Here is a 15,741-nt window from a genome sequence, read left to right on the forward strand (position 1 = left end):
CGTGGGTTTTGTTGCCCCTTCTGATGAAATTTGTCATCCCAGTAGGCCACAAAATCACCACCAAATATTCAGATATCTGTGAGAGCTGGATTAAATGGTGACAGACAGAAGGTGACCCTGACATTTGTTTTGTTCCCCAGAACAACAGCAGCCCCCTCACTATGAAGGGAGTAGCACTTTTCATTTGCTTTTCTTTAAAAACAGAAAGAGCCCTAGGGAATCTGGCAGGCCCTAAGGGGAGCAGCTTTGAGTTTCCAAGGCACGAGAGAGAAAGAAAAGGCAAAAGAAAATTGAATGAGAAACTGCATGATCTTGGGCATATTTTTCTTTGAAAATGATTCAAAACCCTTCATGGTTCAGAGGACATTTCCAGGGCCTTGACATTTCTCTATCACATTGCAAATGTTGCTTCTTATTTTACCAAGTGGACATGAAACTGCTAAAATTAACTGTGTTTTTGTCCTCTGTCTCAATCCTTCAGGCTCTCTCACCTTGCTGGGAGGATTTGAGGTTTTCTATGAGGATGCAGCTCTATTATTTCTCCTTTCTGGCCACTGCTAAAGGCACTAGGGCCACCTCTCACTAAAAGAATGTGGTTTCTGATTTGATTGCAGGGTCAAGTATTGCCTCATTTGAGTATTGACTTAGCTGCTGTAATTAGGGTGTGAGAGGAGCGTGCTCCTGACCGACACCCCACATTTCTCTCCTCAAATGGCAACACACTTGAAACCAAACAAGGGAAGTGTTTCAGAAGCTGCCATCTGTTTGCTTTTTCAATGTGACCTTTGTCTGAATAGTAAGATGTGTCTAGGCTGAGCACACTTCTTCCTAATGAGCTACAGCAGCCGAGTGTGTGTGTGTGTGTGTGGGTGTGTGTTTTCTGTTGAAAAGGTATTCAATCCCTTTTCACTGTTCTTTTCACCATATAAGGTAGGACTCCTTTCATTCTCCGAGCTTCACTTTGCTTCCCTGTATCAACATTCGTACCACATTCTCACGTCCGTGTGCTGGTATTTCATGGTATAAAACTAGCTGTGTCTCTGGGTAGTGTTTTTATCTTTTTTTAACTTAAAACAATTTTTTTAGTGGTTGCCCTGGAGTTTACAATATACATTTTTAACTAGTCTAAGTCCACCTTGAATGACACTCTACCACTTCACTTGTAACAGGCACCTTATAACAACAGCGTATTCCCAGTGACATTGCTATCATTCATTTCACTTTACATATGCGATACTCACCTAATACATTGTCACTATCATTACCTTAAATAGTCTTTTTTTTTTTTTTTTGAGATAGAGTCTCATTCACTCTGTCGCCCAGGCTGGAGTGCAGTGGTGCAATCCCTGCTCACTGCATCCTCCACCTCCCAGGTTCAAGCGATTCTTGTGCCTCGGCCTCCTGAGTAGCTGAGATTAAAGGCATGCACCAACGTGCCTGGCTAATTTTTTGTAGAGATAGGGTTTTGCCATGTTGGCCAGGTTGCTTTCCAACTGCTGGCTGCAAGTGATCCACACATCTCAGCCTCCCAAAGTGCTGGGATTACAGGAGTGAGCCACCATGGCCGGCCTTTACTTTGTTTTTGAAGGATAATTTTGCTGGTATAGACTTCTAGACTTGTAGTTTTTGTTTTTTTTTTTGTTTGTTTTTTTATTTGCCTTTCTTTAAAAACAGAAAGAGCCCTAGGAGCCTCACAGCCCTAGAGGAGCAGCTTTGAGTTTCCAAGGCATGAGAGAGAAAGAAATATTTAAATATTTTCAATATTTAAATTTTTATTCCTCTCTCTCTTTGTTTGCAGTTTATGAGAAGTCCCCTGTAATTCTCATTCTTATTGCTCTATAGGTAAGGTGGGTTCTCCTCACCCCACCCCCAGCCCCCAGCTTCTTCAAAATTTTGTCTTTGGTTTTCCGCAGTTTGGATATGACATGCCTAGGTGTGGTTCTTGCTTGGTATTTTCTGAGCTTCTTGGATCTGTGATTTGATGTCTGTCATTAAGTTTGGAAAGTTCTTGACCATTAATACTTCAATAACCCTAGCTTCTTTCACAATTTCCTCTCTGTTCTCTCTTCTCCTTTTGGTATTCCAATTGTATAAATGGTACATCTTTTGCAATTGCTCTGCAGTCTTGGATAGTCTGTTCTTTTTTTCCCATTCTTTTTCTCTTTGTTTTTGGTTGGGAAAGTTTGTAATGACCTATCTTTGAGCTCACTGATTCTTTCTTGGTTGTGTCCAGTTTATTCATGAGCCCATCAAAGGCATTCTTCATTTCTGTTACAGTGTTTCTGATTTCTATTATTTCCTTTTGTTTCTTTCTTGGAGTTTCCATCTCTCTGCTTACATTACCCATCTGTTCTTGCATATTGTTTACTTTTTCATTAGAGCCCTTAACATATTAACCATAATTTTAAAAAGTTCCCTGTCTGATAATTCCAACATCTGTGTCATAGTCCCAGTCTGATTCTGGGGATCTTTTTGGGTCCGCTGATCTTGAATCTGTAACTGTATGCCTTTCAATACATTTGGGACATTTTAAGTAATATCTATTCAAATATTTTTGTCTGCCCCATTCTTCTTCTTACCTGGAGGTTACTGTTCCCAAACCTTAAGTGTTATTCTGGTTTTTTGTTATCCATGAGGTTGGTTTGCTTCCTCACTGATGCAGAGTAGCATGTTATATTACTTTACCAGTAGTGGGGCTGGATTTTATCTATGCCCAGGCTTCCACCTCCATTACCTTATTTATTAGAAAATAAATTGGCCATTACCCTATTTATTAGAAAATAACTGGCCATGATTAGTGATTCTGTCTATTGCTAAGGTGCAGAGCCAGGCTTACAAATAATTTAGAGTGTGCCATCTAATACAGTAGCTACTAACTACATGTGGCTATTTGGATGTAAATTACAATTAAATAAAATTTAAAATTCACTTTCTCAGTCACAGTAGCCATATTTCAAGTGCTCACTAGCTACATACAGCTAGTGGCTGCTATTCTATCATTGCAGAAAATTCAACTAAACAGCACCAACCTATAGGGATCAAGTTATGATTTTGATACTGTCATCTGAATCACTTTAAGTACTATAAGACTGACACTGGCCGGGTGTGGTGGCTCATGCCTGTAATCCCAGCACTTTGGGAGGCCGAGGCGGGTGGATCACCTGAGGTCAGGAGTTCAAGATCAGCCTGCCCAACATGGTGAAACCCCGTCTCTACAAAAAATACAAAAATTAGCTAGGTGTGGTAGTGTACGCCTGTAATCCTAGCTACTCAGGAGGCTGAGACAAGAGAATCGCTCGAACCAAGGAGGCAGAGGTTGCAGCGAACTGAGATCGCGCCACTGCACTCCAGCCTGGGCAATGAAGCGAGACTCTGTCTCAAAAAAAGAAAAAAAAAAAAGACATTGATATATATAAATAAGTACAATATACATGAGAAATAATAGATGGGAGAATAAGTTAAAGCCAAAAAATAAAAGCCAATTGCTGTCAAAGTTTGTTCCTACCACTTTCAGGTAACATCAATTTTTTCCCCATGCTTGTTTTATTGCATTGCATTAAGCTTTCCATTCGTAATTAGGAAATCATTCTTTTCATGTTCTATCTGTGAAGTCAGGACGATCAGCTCTCAAGCAAAGAAAGAGATTCTGATTCTGGGGATCTTTTGACACTTCAGTGGAGGGAGCTTGCTGGAATCTAACAGTGCTAGAAGGTCAGAGTGAAGCCTGCACTGATAACTTCCCAGCATCTCTCATGTTTTTGCATAGAACAGCCTTACCTTTCTAGGTAAATGAATTCTGATGCGATTACCAGCTAAGACCTGAAATAAATAGGTAAAAAAAAAAAATCTTGTTCCTTTTAACAGTGATTTGGAGAACAGATCTGTGGCGTGTGTGTGTTCTAAGTCTAGTACTTGCATCCTGTGGTTGCTTAAATGGCCTGAAGCCAGAAGCAGGTCAGTTGGAAGTCAGTGTCTTTGAGGGATTCAGTGTTTAAGTGGGCTGTGAAAGGTTTCCTTTCTTCTGGTCCTGGGCTGGCCTCACTGGAGATGTTCCTCCCTGTCCCTGGTGGTTGACGGCAGTAAAAGAGAACTACTACAGCAGGTGGAGGAAACTGGTGGTTCCCCTAGCTTCTTTCATAAGACTATGAAATTGTGGTGCTAAGTTATCAGGCACCTCTTACTACTGCCTGTCAGGTGTCCCCAGCCTCCGGGTCATGTCTGTCCTCAGTAGCTCATGTGATGCACATACATTTGGAAATAGACAGCATCCCTTCAGTAGCTCTTAGAGGAAGACACATTACCCCTTATCCAGGGTTTCTGAATTTCAAGCCTCAATAGTCCACCCTTTTCTGGAGAACCATGTGTTTAGCTTAAACACATGGTTTAGCTTAAACAGAACTTCTGCTCAGCACTTCTAATTTGGCAGCTGGACCTCACCTTCCTCATTCAAGCTTCCAGCTATGTGAGCTGCATGTTCTCCAGCTACTCCAGGTTGGTGGCCAGGAACCTGGCTCCTGGGTTATTCTATAGTTCAAGAAATAGGAAGAGACATCTTTAGCAAGTGAGACTAGAAATAGAGAGCAACGTCTATTGACCAATCCATGTATTGTAGTGGGCGGTGGCTCTCAGCTGGAACAGTGTCCACTGCTGGCCAAAAATCTCTTGCGTGTAGTTTACAAATCACTCATGATACTAACATTGATCTTATGATTAGGCCAGCCCATTAGTGTTCCCAGTAGTAGCACAGTTAATTCTAAAGGCATACCTAATGGTTTGTCCTTCAGGTTAGATGCTTTATAAAGTTCTTATGCCTAGGAAGTTTACCTAAAAACTTTAAGAACCCATTGGCCAAAACCTCTCAGGATCCCTTCCAGTTCTGTGTTTCTCTAGTAGGGAACAGAAATTCCTAAATCATCTTTCTCATATAAAATTTCTTTTGAAAGCCATTTTTTTATTACAAAGGTAATGCTCACTCATAGAAAATATCAAAAATGCCAAAATACCCGAAGAAGAAAATAAAAGTCATCTGCCACCTTATCATTCTATGATGATGATGATGATGATTTTTTATTATACTTTAAGTTCTAGGGTACATGTGCACAACGTACAGGTTTGTTACATATGTATACATGCGCCATGTTGGTGTGCTGCACCTGTTAACTCGTCATTTAGCATTAGGTATATCTCCTAATGCTATCCCTCCCCCCTCCCCCACCCCACAACAGGCCCCAGTGTGTGATGTTCCCCTTCCTGTGTCCATGTGTTCTCATTGTTCAGTTCCCACCTGTGAGTGAGAACATGCGGTGTTTGGTTTTTTTGTCCTTGCGATAATTTGCTGAGAATGATGGTTTCCAGCTTCATCCATGTCCCTACAAAGGACATGAACTCATCATTTTTTATGGCTGCATAGTAGTCCATGGTGTATATGTGCCACATTTTCTTAATCCAGTCTATCATTGTTGGACATTTGGGTTGGTTCCAAGTCTTTGCTACTGTGAATAGTGCGGCAATAAACATACGTGTGCATGTGTCTTTATAGCAGCATGTTTTATAATCCTTTGGGTATATACCCAGTAATGGGATGGCTGGGTCAAATGGTATTTCTAGTTCTAGATCCCTGTGGAATCGCCACACTGACTTCCACAATGGTTGAACTAGTTTACAGTCCCACCAACAGTGTAAAAGTGTTCCTATTTCTCCACATCCTCTCCAGCACCTGTTGTTTCCTGACTTTTGAATGATTGCCATTCTAACTGGTGTGAGATGGTATCTCATTGTGGTTTTGATTTGCATTTCTCTGATGCCCAGTGATGATGAACATTTTTTCATGTGTCTTTTGGCTGCATAAATGTCTTCTTTTGAGAAGTGTCTATTAATATCCTTCACCCACTTTTTGATGGGGTTGTTTGTTTTTTCTTGTAAATTTGTTTAAGTTCATTGTAGATTCTGGATATTAGCCCTTTGTCAGATGAGTAGATTGCAAAAATTTTCTCCCACTCAAACATTCAGACCCTCGTAGCATTGTTCTGGAATCCTATGTGAGGGACAAACATTCAGACCACAGCAGGAGTGTTCTGGAATCCTATGTAAGGGACAAACATTTAGACCACAGCAGCAATGTTCTGGAATCCTATGTGAGGGACAAACATTCACACCCTCGTAGCAGTGTTCTGGAATCTTATGTGAGGGGCAAACATTCAGACCATCATAGCAGTGTTCTGGAATCCTATCTGAGGGACAAACACTCAGAACCCAGCAGCATTGTTCTGGAATCCTATGTGAGGGACAAACATTCAGACGACAGCAGGATTCTTCTGGAATTCGAAGTGAGGGACAAACATTCAGACCACAGCAGCAGTGTTCTGTAATCCTATGTGAGGGACAGACATTCAGACCCTCGTAGCAGTGTTCTGGAATCCTATGTGAGGGACAAACATTCAGACCCTCGTAGCAGTGTTCTGGAATCCTATGTGAGGGGACAAATTCTCAGAACCCAGCAGCAGTGTTTTAGAATCCTATGTGAGGGAGAAACATTCAGACCACAGCAGGAGTGTCCTGGAATCCTATGTGAGGCACAAACATTTAGACCCATGTAGCAGTGTTCTGGAATCCTAAGTGAGGGACAAACACTCAGAACCCAAGAGCTGTGTTGTGCAATCCTATTTGACGGAGAATAATTCAGAACCTCGTAGCAGTGTTCTGGAATCCTATGTGATGGACAAACTTTCAGACCCTCGTAGCAGTGTTCTGGGATCCTATATGAGGGACAAACATTTAGACACACGTAGCAGTGTTCTGGAATTGTACGTGAGGGAGAAACACTCGGAACCCAGCAGCAGTGTTCTGGAATACTATCTGAGGGAGAAACATTCAGACCAGAGCAGGAGTGCTCTGGAATGCTATGTGAGGAACAGTCATTCAGAGCACATCTGGGGTGTTCGGGAGGTTTCAAAAATTTTCTCCCATTCTGTAGGTTGCCTGTTCACTCTGATGGTAGTTTCTCTTGCTGTGCAGAAGCTCTTTAGTTTAATTAGATCCCATTGGTCAATTTTGGCTTTTGTTGCCATTGCTTTTGGTGTTTTAGACATGAAGTCCTTGCCCATGCCTATGTCCTGAATGGCATTGCCTAGGTTTTCTTCTAGGGGTTTTATGGTTGTAGGTCTAACATATAAGTCTTTAATCCATCTTGAATTAATTTTTGTATAAGGTGTAAGGAAGGGATCCAGTTTCAGCTTTCTACATATGGCTAGCCAGTTTTCCCAGCACCATTTATTAAATAGGGAATCCTTTCCCCATTTCTTGTTTTTGTCAGGTTTGTCAAAGATTAGATAGTTGTAGGTATGTGGCATTATTTCTGAGGCCTCTGTTCTGTTCCGTTGGTCTATATCTCAGTTTCGGTACCAGTACCATGCTGTTTTGTTTACTGTAGCCTTGTAGTACTGTTTGAAGTCAGGTAGCGTGATGCCTCCAGCTTTGTTCTTTTGGCTGAGGATTGACTTGGCCATGCGGGCTCTTTTTTGGTTCCAAATGAACTTTAAAGTAGTTTTTTTCCAATTCTGTGAAGAAAGTCATTGTTAGCTTGATGGGGATGGCATTGAATCTATAAATTACCTTGGTTAGTATGGCCATTTTCACGATATTGATTCTTCCTACCCATGAGCATGGAATGTTCTTTCATTTGTTTGTATCCTCTTTTATTTCATTGAGCAGTGGTTTGTAGTTCTCCTTGAAGAGGTCCTTCACATTCCTTGTAAGCTGGATTCCTAGGTATTTTATTCTCTTTGAAGCAATTGTGAATGGGGGTTCACTTGTGATTTGGCTCTCTGTTTGTCTGTTATTGGTGTATAAGAATGCTAGTGATTTTTGTACATTGATTTTGTATCCTGAGACTTTGCTAAAGTTGCTTATCAGCTTGAGGAGATTTTGGGGTGAGATGATGGGGTTTTCTAGATATACAATCATGTCATCTGCAAACAGGGACAATTTGACTTCCTCTATTCCTAATTGAATGCCCTTTATTTCCTTCTCCTGCCTGATTGCCCTGGCCAGAACTTCCAACACTATGTTGAATAGGAGTGGTGAGAGAAGGCATCCCTGTCTTGTGCCAGTTTTCAAAGGGAATGCTTCCAGTTTTTGTCTATTCAGTATGATATTGGCTGTGGGCTTGTCATAGATAGCTCTTATTATTTTGAGATGTGTCCCATCAATACCTAATTTATTGAGAGTTTTTAGCATGAAGCGTTGTTGAATTTTGTCAAAAGCCTTTTCTGCATCTATTGAGATAATCATGTGGTTTTTGTCTTTGGTTCTGTTTATGTGCTGGATTACGTTTATTGGTTTGTGTATGTTGAGCCAGCCTTGTGTCCCAGGGATGAAGCCCACTTGATCATGGTGGATAAGCTTTTTGATGTGCTTCTGGATTCGGTTTGCCAGTATTTTATTGAGGATTTTTGCATCAATGTTCATCAAGAATATTGGTCTAAAATTCTCTTTTTTTGTTGTGTCTCTGTCAGGCTTTGGTATCAGGATGATGCTGGCCTCATAAATGAGTTAGGGAGGATTCCCTCTTTTTCTATTGATTGGAAGAGTGTCAGAAGGAATGGTACCAGCTCCTCCTTGTACCTCTGGTAGAATTCAGCTGTGAATCCATCTGCTCCTGGACTTTTTTTGGTTGGTAAGCTATTGATTATTGCCTCAATTTCAGAGCCTGTTATTGGTCTATTCAGAGATTCAACTTCTTCCTGGTTTAGTCTTGGGAGGGTGTATGTGTCAAGGAATTTATCCATATCTTCTAGATTTTCTAGTTTATTTGCGTAGAGATGTTTATAGTATTCTCTGATGGTAGTTTGTATTTCTGTGGGATCAGTGGTGATATCCCCTTTATCATTTTTTATTGCATCTATTTGATTCTTCTCTCTTTTCTTCTTTATTAGTCTTGCTAGTGGTCTATCAATTTTGTTGATCTTTTCAAAAAACCAGCTCCTGGATTCATTAATTTTTTGAAGGGTTTTTTGTGTCTCTATTTCCTTCAGATCTGCTCTGATCTTAGTTATTTCTTGCCTTCTGCTAGCTTTTGAATGTGTTTGCTCTTGTTTATCTAGTTCTTTTAATTGTGATGTTAGGTTGTCAATTTTAGATCTTTCCTGCTTTCTCTTGTGGGCACTTAGTGCTGTAAATTTCCCTCTACACACTGCTTTAAATGTGTCTCAGAGATTCTGGTATGTTGTGTCTTTGTTCTCGTTGGTTTCAACGAACATCTTTATTTCTGCCTTCATTTCGTTATGTACCCAGTAGTCATTCAGGAGCAGGTTGTTCAGTTTCCATGTAGTTGAGCGGTTTTGAGTTTCTTAATCCTGAGTTCTAGTTTGATTGCACTGTGATCTGAGAGACAGTTTGTTATAATTTCTGTTCTTTTACATTTGCTGAGGAGTGCTTTACTTCCAGCTATGTGGTCAATTTTGGAATAGGTGTGGTGTGCTGCTGAAAAGAATGTATATTCTGTTGATGTGGGGTGGAGAGTTCTGTAGATGTCTATTAGGTCCACTTGGTGCAGAGCTGAGTTCGATTCCTGGATATCCTTGTTGACTTTCTGTCTCGTTGATCTGTCTAATGTTGACAGTGGGGTGTTAAAGTCTCCCATTATTATTGTGTGGGAGTCTAAGTCTCTTTGTAGGTCTCTAAGGACTTGCTCAATCTGGTTGCTCCTGTATTGGGTGCATATATATTTAGGATAGTTAGCTCTTCTTGTTGAAATGATCTCTTTACCATTATGTAATGGCCTTCTTTGTCTCTTTTGATCTTTGTTGGTTTAAAGTCTGTTTTATCAGAGACTAGGATTGCAACCCCTGCCTTTTTTTGTTTTCCATTTGCTTGGTAGATCTTCCTCCATCCTTTTATTTTGAGCCTATGTGTGTCTCTGCACATGAGATGGGTTTCCTGAATACAGCACACTGATGGGTCTTGAGTCTTTATCCAATTTGCCAGTCTGTGTCTTTTAATTGGAGCATTTAGTCCATTTACATTTAAGGTTAATATTGTTATGTGTGAATTTGATCCTGTCATTATGATGTTAGCTGGTTATTTTGCTCATTAGTTGATGCAGTTTCTTCCTAGCCTTGATGGTCTTTACATTTTGGCATGTTTTTGCAGTGGCTGGTACCTTTCTTCCTTTCCATGTTTAGTGCTTCCTTCAGAAGCTCTTTTAGGGCAGGCCTGGTGGTGACAAAATCTCTCAGCATTTACTTGTCTGTAAAGGATTTTATGTCTCCTTCACTTATGAAGCTTAGTTTGGCTGGATATGAAATTCTGAGTTGAAAATTCTTTTCTTTAAGAATGCTGAATATTGGCCCCTACTCTCTTCTGGCTTGTAGAGTTTCTGCCGAGAGATCTGCTATTAGTCTGATGGGCTTCCCTTTGTGGGTAAGCCGACCTTTCTCTCTGGCTGCCCTTAACATTTTTTCCTTCATTTCAACTTTGGTGAATCTGACAATTATGTGTCTTGGAGTTGCTCTTCTCGAGGAGTATCTTTGTGGCGTTCTCTGTATTTCCTGAATTTGAATGTTGGCCTGCCTTGCTAGATTGGGGAAGTTCTCCTGTATAATATCCTGCAGAGTGTTTTCCAACTTGGTTCCATTCTCCCTGTGACTTTCAGATACACCAATCAGATATAGATTTGGTCTTTTCACATAGTCCCATATTTCTTGGAGGGTTTGTTCATTTCTTTTTATTCTTTTTTTCTCTGAACTTCTCTTCTTGCTTCATTTCATTCATTTGATCTTCCATCGCTGATACCCTTTCTTCCATTTGATCGAATTGGCTACTGAGGCTTATGCATTCATCACATAGTTCTCCTGCCGTGGTTTTTAGCTCCATCAGGTCCTTCAAGGAGTTCTCTGCATTGGTTATTCTAGTTAGCCATTCATCTAATCTTTTTTCAGGGTTTTTATCTTCTTTGCCATGGGTTCGAACTTCCTCCTTTAGCTTGGAGTAGTTTGATCATCTGAAGCCTTCTTCTCTCAACTTGTCAAAGTCATTCTCTGTCCAGCTTTGTTGCATTGCTGGTGAGGAGCTGCATTCTTTTGGAGGAGGAGAGGCGCTCTGATTTTTAGAATTTTAAGTTTTTCTGCTCTGTGTTTTCCCCATCTTTATGGTTTTATCTACCTTTGGTCTTTGATGATGGTGACGTACAGATTGGGTTTTGGTGTGGATGTCCTTTCTGTTTGTTAGTTTTCCTTCTAACAGTCAGGACCCTCAGCTGCAGGTCTGTTGGAGTTTGTTGGAGGTCCACTCCAGACCCTGTTTGCCTGGGTATCAGCAGCGGAGGCTGCAGAACAGTGGATATTGGTGAACAGCAAATGTTGCTGCCTGATCGTTCCTCTGGAAGTTTTGTCTCAGTCAGGAGTACCTGGCCGTGTGAGGTGTCAGTCTGCCCCTACTGGGGGTTGCCTCCCAGTTACGCTACTCGGGGTTCAGGGACCCACTTGAGGAGGCAGTCTGTCCGTTCTCAGATCTCAAGCTGCATGCTGGGAGAACCACTACTCTCTTCAAAGCTGTCAGACAGGGACATTAAGTCTGCAGAGGTTTCTGCTGCCTTTTGTTTGGCTATGCCCTGCCCCCAGAGGTGGAGTCTATAGAGGCAGGCAGGCCTCCTTGAGCTGCAGTGGGCTCCACCCAGTTCGAGCTTCCCGGCCGCTTTGTTTACCTACTCAAGCCTCGGCAATGGTGGGCGCCCCTCCACCAGCCTCGCTGCCACCTTTCAATTTGATCTCAGACTGCTGTCCAAGCAATGAGTGAGGCTCTGTGGGTGTAGGACCCTCCGAGCCAGGCATGGGATATAATCTGGTGTGCCATTTGCTAAGACCGTTGGAAAAGTGCATTATTAGGGTGGGAGTGACCTGATTTTCCAGGTGCTGTCTGTCACCCCTTTCCTTGGCTAGGAAAGGGAATTCCCTGACCCCTTGCGCTTCGGCTCACGCTCGGTGTGCTGCACCTACTGTCCTGCATCCACTGTCCAACAATCCCCAGTGAGATAAACCCTTTACCTGAGTTGGAAATGCAGAAATCATTCGTCTTCTGCGTTGCTCACACTGGGAGCTGTAGAGTGGAGCTGTTCCTATTCGGCCATCTTGGCTCCACCTCCGATAATTATTATTAACATAATGCTTTGGAACAGTTTTTCTAAACAGGTAATTCTACATCTGTTTCTCTAACTTTACAAAGTTGGAGATGTACTGTATATATATAGTGTCACCTGTTTTTTATCATTTAACAGAATATCTTTAACATTTCTCTAGGTCATTCTTTTACTGTGAGCTTTATAATTTCCATCTGCACATCAAATATTTGAAGACTAAATTTATTATCCCAACGCACTGTAAATGTGGAATATTGTAGATTATTTAATTGAAGTAAATGTAAAAGAAAAATACATTCAACCAGGTTTCCAAAGCTCATCTTAAGTTCAAAAGCAAATATTTTAATCTATGCCAACAAGATGGAGTTTCTCAAAGGTCAGTGTGGGGAACAATTCCAGAATTTCAGTTATTGGTATTGAAGGTAGGAAAACAAGTATGAATAGTCCCCAGGTCCGTAATTTGGGTTAACATCATCCACACAATATAAGAACAAATCAGTTGTTTCTAATAGCTAAAAACTGAAAGTAATATGGTCCCCAGGAATGATGTTGTCTGTTCTCCACCCACTGGTTGTCTTTTAGAAAGCTCTTAGGAAGGTGTGCAGGACTCTTACAGGTGGGTTTGGGTGTACGAGGGTAGGCCTTGGGGATATGGTGGCAGACAGAGCCACAGAGCATGGGCTAGCTGTGGTTCCAGCTTGCCTTTCTCATGTGTGCATAGGGACTTCGCTATCCAGCTGGGCAGGGGAATGAGGGCTGTTAGTCTATGGAAGCATCTGCTTGTGATACAACCCTTTCTTAAGAAGGTGGCCTGCACTGAGTGTATCAGGAAGCACATCCATGGAGGTGGCACTGCCATGGCATATTGACTCTTATTGAAATCTTTTGCTTTTACTGAAGTCCATCCAATTAGAATCTAGATCTGAGGGAATAGAAACTCCTCTGTTAGGCTTTAGATTTAGTTTAACTTTTGGATGACAAATGCGTGCGTCATAGATCTCGGCCATACTAGCTGGTTTTTGTTATAGCCTCGGAATTACAAAAGGAAACCCTGAGACACTTGGACTTCTGTACCAAACAGCCAGGCATCCTTTGAGTAGTATTTAAAACGTCGCAAGACTAAGCATTTAGTTTACTCCCTGTCCCTGCATTTCCTTAAGCTCCCATCCCTCTACCTCCCTCATTGTTAAAAGGATTTGGAAATCATGCTTTTATATCTCTTTTCTAGGAATTTGTTCATTTCATCTATGTTGTCTAGTTTGTGAGTCGAAAGTTGCTTGTGATATATTCCTTTTATCTTTTTAATGTCTGTAATGTCTATACTGATGTTGCCTCTTTGATTCCTGATATTGATAATTTGTGTCTTCTCTCTTTTCTGGGTAAGTCTGACCAGAGACTTATCTATTTTATTGATCTTTTTATTTTTATTTTTTCTCTCTTGCCTTTTTCTGTTTGAAATTTCATCAGTTTCTGCTGCTTATTATTCTCTTCCTTCTCTGCTTGTTTTGGATTTACTTTGCTTTTATTCTTCAATTTCTTAAGGTAGAAACCAAGATTATTGATTTGATAACCTTTTTCTTTTCTAATATAAGCATTTAATGCTGTGAATTTCCCTCTAAGCCCTGCCTTAGGTGAATATAACAAATTATGATATGTTGTGTTTTCATTTACTTCAAAGTATTCTATTTTGCCTGGTGACATCTCTTTGATGCAAAAGCCATTTAGAAGTGTGTTCAGATGTTTGGCTTGGTGTCTTTTGCTCTAAGAATGGAGTTGTAATGAATTGGAGACTCTTTGAGGAGAGGGTATTTGGGTTTATACATGGCAACATGGCAGGTTTTTCAGTGAAGTGATACACTGATGCTGGTGTCACTGTATGAGCTTGAAAACATATCTTCAGCTGCTTAGTTACTCTTATATGCCTATGCTAATAGAATCTGAAGGCAAACATTGGAATCCTTCTTAATAACATGTCTTCTTTGGTCTTTTTAGCGTGTTATCATTGGGCAGAACTGGATCCTGAAAAATTCAAGATGCTAAGCACCTATACTACTTTAAGAATTTGGAACTGAAATATGAAGAGGAAGACAGAAATAAGAAATTGGGAACCTGAATAGCTCTGCAAAAAACACCAAAGGACCGTTTTATCATTTTCTGTTGTTGCTGTGGTGGAGTGATGCAGTGGGCACTGCCAGTGGGCCAGGAGGTGGGTGCGCACCTGGTAGAAGGTGTGCGCTCGTGCCTCCCCCACAGAAAGGCTTTGCTGGTTTCTACCACATCTTGGCTTGCTTTTGGAACAGGCTGGCCCAGCATCATTTGTCATCAAGTCCACTGTGGTGTATTCTGCGTGTCCATGGCGGGGGTTCTCCAATACACTCACACTGTCCATGTTCTTTTTATTGCCAGGGCCCGTGTTGAAGTGTCAAGAGAGCAATCATCAGTGATAATGTATTGTGTGAGACCTTTGCATCTTGTAAATTTTCTCTTTTTTCTAAAAATAAATAATAATAAAATCCTAAATCTCAACAAACCACTTTATTATCAAACAAATTCTGCTCTGTTTCTGCATAACAATGATGTCCATAGAAATGCAATGCGTCTGACCTCTCTCTATGCATATCTACACTTCTTTTCAAATAAGCCTCTCGCAAGAGGGCCTTCTCTAACTGGCCCACACAGGCTCCTGAGTCCAGGTGGGAGCCTGTCTATCCAGTTTACAATTGATGACATGGTACTTGGAAGTGAGATGTCAGGAAAAGGGAGTGTGGGTCGGAAGAGAGTCCAGTTTCAGAATGGCTACACTGTTCTGAGACCGAGTGTGGAGCCACATCTGGTGTATCCACCTTTGGGAGGTGGAGGAAAGCCTCAGCATGGCGGATGGTGCAGATACCCTTTATCCAGTAGCTACACGGTTGTCCATGTATCCAAGTCACCACACCCAGCACTCTGGGAAGAAAGAATCACATTCTGCCAAAATAATTTCTCAGTTAAATTTCAGTCTACTGGTGGCACACTCAGAGTAGTCATTTTTTGACATATGATTTAATAGCTTTATTTATATATCTAATAATGCTCACATATATGCTCTCTGGAAAATATTTTTGTATATAGAAGAGACATCCTTATTTGTGATTTTTATAATGCCGAAACTCTATCTTCCATGACCTTTATAATAACTTCTGAATCCATCTAGTCTGACCCAGTCATCTACTTCAAATGATAATAAATCAGAAAATGTGGAAAACAAAAAAGCTCAAAACACATCTCTTGGAATATAGAGTTGGAAAAGGGTCTGCCAGACTGCTTTGTTCTAAACCAATTCAGATGGTCCAGTATAATTCACAATGGTTTAAACCTCTAGATTTGAAGTCATTACATCCCAGGTGCAGACCCTGGCCAGCTCCCTAAGCTGTATGGGCAGTGAGGTCCCAGAAGCTCTGCTGTTTGAGTTATCTAAGCAGGGTTTTACAGAGTGAATTCAAATTCACTTTAAAGCTACTTGAACCTACATGTCGATAAACTCAGTTGTAGGGTTTGGCTTGCTGGATAACTGTCATGTTTCTTCACCACAGCATTTTATTGCCACCAATTAATGCTTATTGAACAGT

At 41.0% G+C, this 15,741-nt stretch overlaps 1 protein-coding gene across 1 annotated transcript in view; it reads left to right on the forward strand.

The window, feature by feature from the left end:
* Positions 1–14,663, forward strand: part of DTD1 (D-aminoacyl-tRNA deacylase 1) — a 176,727-nt gene extending 162,064 nt beyond the window's left edge. Inside the window, exon 6 of the mRNA XM_024239028.3 lies at positions 14,126–14,663. The gene's annotated coding sequence lies outside the window, so the exon portion shown is untranslated. The remainder of the gene's footprint in view (positions 1–14,125) is intronic.
* The last annotated feature ends 1,078 nt before the right edge of the window (positions 14,664–15,741 follow it).

Source organism: Pongo abelii, chromosome 21 (genome assembly GCF_028885655.2).
Source record: "Pongo abelii isolate AG06213 chromosome 21, NHGRI_mPonAbe1-v2.0_pri, whole genome shotgun sequence".
NCBI classification, from domain to species: domain Eukaryota; kingdom Metazoa; phylum Chordata; class Mammalia; order Primates; family Hominidae; genus Pongo; species Pongo abelii.